The sequence below is a fragment of the Primulina tabacum genome, chromosome 1 (assembly GCF_025594145.1).
Source record: "Primulina tabacum isolate GXHZ01 chromosome 1, ASM2559414v2, whole genome shotgun sequence".
NCBI lineage: Eukaryota > Viridiplantae > Streptophyta > Magnoliopsida > Lamiales > Gesneriaceae > Primulina > Primulina tabacum.
This window is the reverse complement of record NC_134550.1, coordinates 21,347,553-21,355,617: the sequence shown is the minus strand read 5'-3', so window position 1 is coordinate 21,355,617 and position 8,065 is coordinate 21,347,553. Positions and strand designations below refer to the sequence as shown.

General features: G+C 37.9%; 1 long non-coding RNA gene across 1 annotated transcript; it reads left to right on the top strand.

Annotated features, from left to right (window-relative positions):
- Positions 1 to 960: 960 nt before the first annotated feature.
- On the top strand, positions 961 to 1,445 carry LOC142518401 (uncharacterized). Its single transcript, XR_012813541.1, has 2 exons — positions 961 to 1,258; positions 1,374 to 1,445. It is a non-coding gene; the product is annotated as an uncharacterized LOC142518401 (long non-coding RNA).
- The last annotated feature ends 6,620 nt before the right edge of the window (positions 1,446 to 8,065 follow it).

The following is an 8,065-nucleotide window of genomic DNA, read 5'->3' as shown; positions in this document are numbered from 1 at the left end:
CAGTCTTAGAGGACTATTCAGACAATCGAGGACATGTTGCGTGCTTGTGCTTTGGATTTTAGACCGGCATGGCATGATCATCTGTCGCTTGTAGAGTTTGCTTATAACAATAGCTACCACAACAGCATTGGTATGGCTCCGTTCGAAGCATTATATTGTAGACGTTGTCGTACTCCGTTGTTTTGGGACGAAATAGAAGAACGACAAGTGCAAGTACATGAATTAGTGCAACAAGCGATTGACGTAGTGGAATTGATCAAGAAGAGAATTAAAACTGCACAATATCGTTAATCGTGTTACGGTAATACCAAGCATAGATCTCTACAGTTTCAGTCAAGGGAAAAAGTTTTCCTCAAAAATTTCACCATTCCGCAAGGTGATGAGATTTGGACTCAAGGGAAAATTAGCACCAAGATTCATCAGACCTTTTGAGATCTTGGAATGTGTTGGAAATTTGGCGTATCGATTGGCTTTACCGTCGTATCTGTCCAGCATTCATAACGTCTTTCATGTATCGTTGCTACGACGGTATGTAGCAGATGAGTTACACGTTCTTGATCCGATAGATGTTCAACTTTAAGAAAACTTGACTTATGTCGAGCAGCCGCTTTTAATCCTGGGTAGGAAAGAGAAAAAGCTCAGAAACAAGACCATTTCACTTGTTCTAGTGCAATGGCAACGCCGAGGTACTGCAGAAGCGACTTGGGAGTTAGAGAGTCGTATGCGCTCATAGTATCCACATTTGTTTTGAGTTGTATTTTATTCAGTTGTATTGTACTTCAGTTCTGATTTCGAGGACGAAATATTTGTAAGGAGGGGATGATGTAATGACCTGAATCCTTATTTTGAATGAAGTACAAATTATTATATAATTAAAGGGTTGTAAATTAAGTACTATTAAGGAATTTTTAATTCGGAATTTAGCTGTTGGGATCCACCAAATTTAAAAAGGGATAACCCGATCTACTTCAGATTACATTATCTCGAGTAATCCAACTATACAAATGAGATTCTAACTTGCGCCAGATAAGACTGATTCGGATTTTCTGAACTAGTCGGATGCTGCCTATAAATGGAAGCTGAATTCTTTTGTTTCCTACACCGCATTCTTCAGAGAGAGTTCTAGCCTTATACCTTAGGTTTTCTAGCTAGTTTCTAGGGCACTTTGGTGTCGGGAAGTTTCGGAGCTAGTGTCGACTCGAGGAGAGGTCTGTGAACTGAGATCGAGACATCATCAGCGGGCTGATGACAGACGCAGGTATAACCCTGAAGCCTTAAATAATGATTTAAAGATCATTAGGGATAACTTTGTAGCATGTTTGATAATTAAGGATCTGGTTTGATAGTGATATCATTATGTTGGTATTGTCTAGGTTCAGAGCTTTCTGTCAGATTATTTTAGTGAGGTACGTGATGTAATGACTGAGATATCTAAGCGTAGTATACTCATTTATATGCTGCATATTTATCTGTTGCATGATACATGTTTTATTGCTTTGGCATATTATGCATGACATACCATGTTGAGATTGATATCTTTTGAGATATACCTCGTTTGTTTGGGTCGCTCAGCCCTATTTTGTATTGTGGACGATGGGGCATCGAGAGCTACAGTGTCCGACGGGACCCGCGGGCTCTGATGACTTGGATATTGTAGGTCCACGTCTTGATGATGATTGTGAGAGCCAAAAAATTCCTAGGGAAGATCAGAGACTACACACTCAGACGCCTCTAGACTGAGCATAAGATTCTTGACTTGATCCTTGATATCCGAGCATATTGCATCTCGCATGCATCATATCAGTTTGTATACTCGTACATTATCTTATTGGGCGATTGTCGCTCACGTCTTTGTTTTCATCTTGGGCACCCCATTCCACGGGACAGGTCTTAGGTTGGACGGTTCGAACGGCCATGGCAGTGGCTAGAGCAGTTGGATTTTCGGTGGTGATCCAGTGAAGGTTTTTATGTGGTTTATCGTTTTCTCGTTCAGAATTATGTTTTCGTTATGGTTGTATTAATGTTTAAGACTGCCGTTATTTGTTATGTTTTTGTTTGGGTTGTAAGATGATTAAGTATTTGATTTTCGCTGTTTAATTATTGTTATTAAGTTTAATGTTGCGTGTTTATTAGTGTGTTTAGTAGTGGCTCGGGTAAGGACGCTACAGTGCCGGAGGGTCATAACTTATGGTAAATGATATTTTTATGATGTTTATGATGAAAACAAGAGATTTTATTATTTATGGTAAAGCTGTGTAAATTTTACTGTAAAATGCTATTTTTGAAAAGTCATGATATTTTATGATTTTAAAAAAGGAAAAAAAAAATTTGGAGGATGTGAATTGAGTGTGACAAAGAGGATATGGCATATGATTTTTGGGAATATCGTAAGGGAAAAGGCCCCAGAGGGAGCCCGAATACGGTAAAAGGCCCCAGAAGGAGCCCGACGATCGTATTTCTATATTACGTTGATGCCTAGCGCTCGTCCTCATGCGCAATGGTTGGCTAAGACTGATCAGTCGACCAGAGGATAAAAGGCTAGTCACTTTCAAGGATCAAACTTCATCCAAAATAATAAATAATTGAAATTTTTTTTATTTTACGATTTACGCTTTATTTATGCTTAAAAATTTATTTTGAAAAAAGTGATAAGTGCAATTTATTGTACTTTTATTACTTGTTTTTAACTTGGAATTCTGTGATTCTTGAGCAGGTTTTATGTGATTTGTTGTTGTTTTTGTTTTTATAGTTTGGAAGCTTAGAATGAGAGTGTGGAGTATTAAAGTGTTGAATTGGAAAGTGCAAAAGATAAAAAAATACCGAAGCACCCGCGCACCCGCGCTATTACATATACCGCACCCGCGGTAAAGCAGTGCACCCGCGCTAAAATCAACACCGCACCTGCGCTGGCATACCAGAACCAACACCGCACCCGCAGTGTCCTCTTCACCGCACCCGCACTCCTTAAAAAACAGAATCCGGAAAATCTGTATTTTTGTGTGTTGCGGATGAAAGTCCAAGATATTGGTGTGCTACGAATTGAGGCTTGTCTGGACTATAAAAGGACATCATTTACTTAGCATCTAGGGTATTGGGGAGCCAAGGGAAGAGTGGAGGCTGCTGCTAGAAGATTGAAGACTCTAGTTCATCAAGTTTTTGGAAATCTGCTGCACAACTCCGGGGACGGAATTAGCACTTCAAACTCTTGTTCTAAGTTCTTCTTTCTTTTATTTTTCAGTTGATATGTCTTGTTTCAAAACCTTGTTTTGTTGTTTTGTTTGTGTTATTATGAACTAATTGTTATTTCTAGAGGAAAGATGGAATAAAACTAGAAACCATGTGTTAGAATCTATGAACTAAGCTATTTAAGTTCTTTTTATTGTTCATTTGTATTGTTCTAATCTTAATGCTTTCAATTTATTGGCCATAATTTGAATGATTTATATGTTTACAATTTATCACTCGGAATAGGAAATTATAAACAAGAAATGAGAAAAATACATCAATGGTATTTATAGAGTTCGGGAGGGCCTATATTGCTATCGAAGCCCATAGAGAATCTAGTTCTTGATGTGTTATTTAATTGTAGACTGTTGATAGGAACGTTGCAATCTATTTTTATATAACTAATATCTACTTAACACTCGAGAGAGGGAGTAGATAATTATAGGATTTTTGGCTAATGAATAAGAAGGATTTTTATAACATAGTTACAAGAATTTACACATGGTGGACAGTTGCGTGAAATCGGACCTCTAGATCTTTTATTCCAGTGTTAATTGTTATAAATTGGTGTTACATTTAAATCCATTTTCAATTTAGTTATTCTTGCAAACAAATCTTTTAATTGATTATTCTAAATAAATTCGAGACTATTTTAATCACAAGTACTAATATTCATTTATATACACATTTCTCGTGGGATCGACACTTGTACTCGAAAATACATTTTATTATAACTTGACGTTGTGCGCTTGTGAGCAATCAAGAAAACACGCAACAAGTTTTTGGCGCCGTTGCCGGGGAGTGTTTATTTTAAATTTATGCTAGTATTGTTACCAATTAGTCTTGATTTTAATTTAGAGCTGTTTTTATTGTATTACATTAAAAACAAATTGATTTGTTTCTTATCTTTGTTTGACAGTGCATGCGAAGATCGCAAAATCTTGACTTGCTTATCTTTGATCCCGAGATCGAAAGAACCGTAAATAGATTAAGAAAGGAGAGAAGAGACGAGATTCAAGCAATGGCTGACAACAGAGATAATGAAAATCCACCCCCTGCAATACCCATCAGAGATCATTTTAGGCTGGTACTAAATGCTCATTATTCGGGCATAGCACGAGGGACTATTAATGCAAACAACTTTGAGCTCAAGCCCGCATAGATAAACATGGTTCAACATAACCAATTTGGGGGAGCCGCTACTGCAGATCCTCATCTACATCTCAGAACATTCCTTGAAATCACTGACACGGTAAAGATAAATGGTGTTCCTGATGATATAATTCGATTGCGCTTGTTTCCTTTTTCTCTTAGGGACCAAGCAAGAGAATGGCTTCAATCGCTTCCTTTAGGGAGTATCACTACTTGGCAGGAGTTAACAACCAAGTTCCTTGCTAAATATTTTCCACCTGCGAAGTCTAAACAGTTGAAAATTGAGATAAGTCCTTTTAGGCAGACTGACTTTGAGCAATTATATGAGGCATGGGAACGGTATAAGGAGTTGTTGAGGAGGTGTCCAAACCATGGTTTTGAAGATTGGGTACAAATTGAATTGTTTTACAATGGTTTGAATGGACAAATAAGAGGCACTGTGGATGCAGCAGCTGGTGGCACGATATTTGCCAAATCACCTGATCAAGCATATGATTTGCTTGAACAGATGACCATTAAAAGTTATCAGTGGCCGTCTGAGAGGTCAGGAGTAAAGAAACCAGATGGAATTTATGCCGTAGATCCTATTACATCACTGACCGCACAAGTTTCAGCTTTAACAACTCAAATTGCAGCCATGAATAAAGCTAGTACACCAGAGGTTGAAAATGCATCGGTTGTTATTGACGAACCACATATTCCTGATGAGGCTCATTATATCAACAATAGGAATTTTGGTGGATACGGAGGCTATCAAGGTAACCCTCCCCCTAACACTTATCATCCTGGTTTGAGAAATCATGAGAATTTTTCGTATGCTAATAATAAGAATGTGTTGAATCCTCCACTGGGATTCAATACATTGAAGGGGGAAGGAAAGCCTTCACTTGAGGATCTAGTTGGGACATTTGTTGCTGAATCTAATAAAAGGATGGCTAGGACTGAATCTTGTCTTGATGGCATGGAAACTCACATGGGAAATATGGGTGCCACAATGAAATCATTGGAGACACAGATTGGACAATTGGCTAATGCATTAAGAGATCAAAATAGAGGTCAATTCCCAAGTGATACAGAAGTGAATCCAAAGGAACAATGCAAAGCTGTAACTTTGAGAAGTGGAAGAAAACTTGAGGTTAAAAAATCCAAAAAGAATGAGGAAAATGAGAAGAGAGTTGAAGAAGATGAATGTGAAAATGGAAAGGAGAACAAGGTTGAGGAGTCTCGGATTGAAACTGAAGTTGAACGGATTCCTATACTGAAACCGATTCTTCCATACCCACAGAGATTTAGGAAGAAGATTATTGATGATCAATTTGCAAAATTTTTGGAGATTTTCAAGAAGATTCACATTAACATTCCATTTGCTGATGCTTTAGAGCAAATGCAAAACTATGCAAAGTTCATCAAAGATGTGATGTCAAAGAAGAGGAAGTTGCAAGAGTTCGAGACAGTTAAGTTGACCGAAGAGTGCAGCGCCATTCTCCAAAAGAAGTTACCACAAAAACTAAAAGATCCAGGGATTTTTACTATTCATTGTATTATTGGTAGTACTCATGTTAATAAAGCTTTATGTGATCTTGGAGTGAGTATTAATCTTATGCCATTTTCTGTTTATAGGGACTTGGAGCTTGGGGAGGTAAAACCAACCACTATAACATTGCAACTTGCAGATAGGTCACTCACTTATCCTCGTGGAATTGTTGAAGATGTTTTGATAAAAGTTGACAAGTTTATCTTCCCTGCTGATTTCGTAATACTTGATATGGAGGAAGATCAAGATTCTCCATTGATTTTTGGGAAACCATTCTTAGCCACTGGAAAAGCATTGATAGATGTACACAAAGGAGAACTCACCTTGAGAGTTGGTGGGGAAGCTGTGATATTCAACATCTATAAGGCCATTAAAGGTAACGACGAGGTAAGTACTTGTAAAAGCATTGATATAATTGGCTCTTGTGTTGTTGAGATTGGTATAGGTCATACAATAGAAGATCAATTAGAAAGATGCCTTTCTAGTACTGTTAGTAGAGTTGATGATGATGATTGGGAATTGAGAGAGCAACTTTTAGCTCTTGAAGAGTTGCCAAAAGTGAAGGAAGCCGCACAGGAGAAGTTGGAAGAAGAAAAATGTTCAGAGATAATACCTTCATCCCCTGTTTTGAAATAATTGCCAAGCCATCTTTGTTATGCTTTCTTGGGTGAGAAGTCGACATATCCTGTAATTATCTCTTCTTCTCTTACTTTAGATGAAAAAGATAAATTGTTGAGAGTGTTGAGGAAATTTAAAACTGCATTTGGGTGGTCGATTTCTGATATCAATGGGATTAGTCCCACCATATGCATGCATATGATTTTAATGGAAGAGTCATACACTCCTTATGTGGATCATCAGAGAAGGTTAAATCCAGCCATGAAAGAGGTAGTCAAAAATGAAGTGTTGAAATGGTTAAATGCTGGAGTTATATATGCTATTTCTGACAGCAGTTGGGTGTCTCCTGTGCAAGTAGTGCCTAAAAAGGGTGGGATGACTGTGGTAAATAATGAAAATGATGAATTAATATCTACTCGTACTGTGACTGGATGGAGAGTATGTATTGATTATATGAAGTTGAACAATGCCACACGTAAAGATCATTTTCCTTTACCTTTTATTGATCAAATGCTTGATAGACTTGCTGGTTATTGTCACTACTGTTTTTTAGATGGTTATTTAGGTTATAACCAGATTGCTATAGCACCAGAAGATCAAGAGAAAACAACATTCACGTGCCCCTATGGAACGTTTTCTTTTAGGAGGATGTCTTTTGGGCTATGCAATGCACCTGCTACTTTTCAGAGATGTATGATGGCCATATTTGCAGACATGGTGGAAGACATCATGGAAGTCTTCATGGATGATTTCTCGGTATTTGGCTCTTCATTTGATCACTGTTTACATAACCTTTCCCTCGGTTTGCAGAGATGTCAAGAAAAGAACTTGGTTCTTAATTGGGAGAAGTGTCATTTTATGGTCCAAGAGGGTATTGTTCTTGGACATAAAGTGTCTTCAAAGGGATTAGAGGTAGACAGAGCCAAAGTAGTTGCAATTGAAAAGCTTCCACCACCAAAGAACATCAAAGGGATAAGGAGTTTCTTAGGACACGCCGGGTTTTATCGTAGATTTATCAAAGATTTTTCTAAGATTACTAAACCTTTGTGTAATTTGCTTGAAAAAAATCTACTTTTATTTTTGATGATGATTGTCTGCAGGCATTTGAGAAGATCAAGAAGGCATTGGTGACAGCGCCAATCATGATAGTACCAGATTGGAAGGAGACCTTCGAGTTGATGTGCGATGCTAGTGATTATGCGGTAGGTGTGGTGTTGGGCCAAAGGCGTGATAAATTTTTTAGATCAATCTACTATGCAAGTCGAACCATGGATGCTGCACAACAAAATTACACAACTACTGAAAAGGAGATGCTTGCAGTAGTGTTTGCATTTGACAAGTTTAGACCTTACTTGGTTTGCACAAAGGTAATTGTTTTCACTGACCATGCAGCTATTCGATACCTATTTGCCAAAAAAGATGCAAAACCACGCTTGATAAGATGGATCTTATTGCCCCAAGAGTTTGATTTTGAAGTTAAGGATAGGAAGGGGTGTGAAAATCAAGTAGCCGACCACTTGCAACGGCTCGAACTTG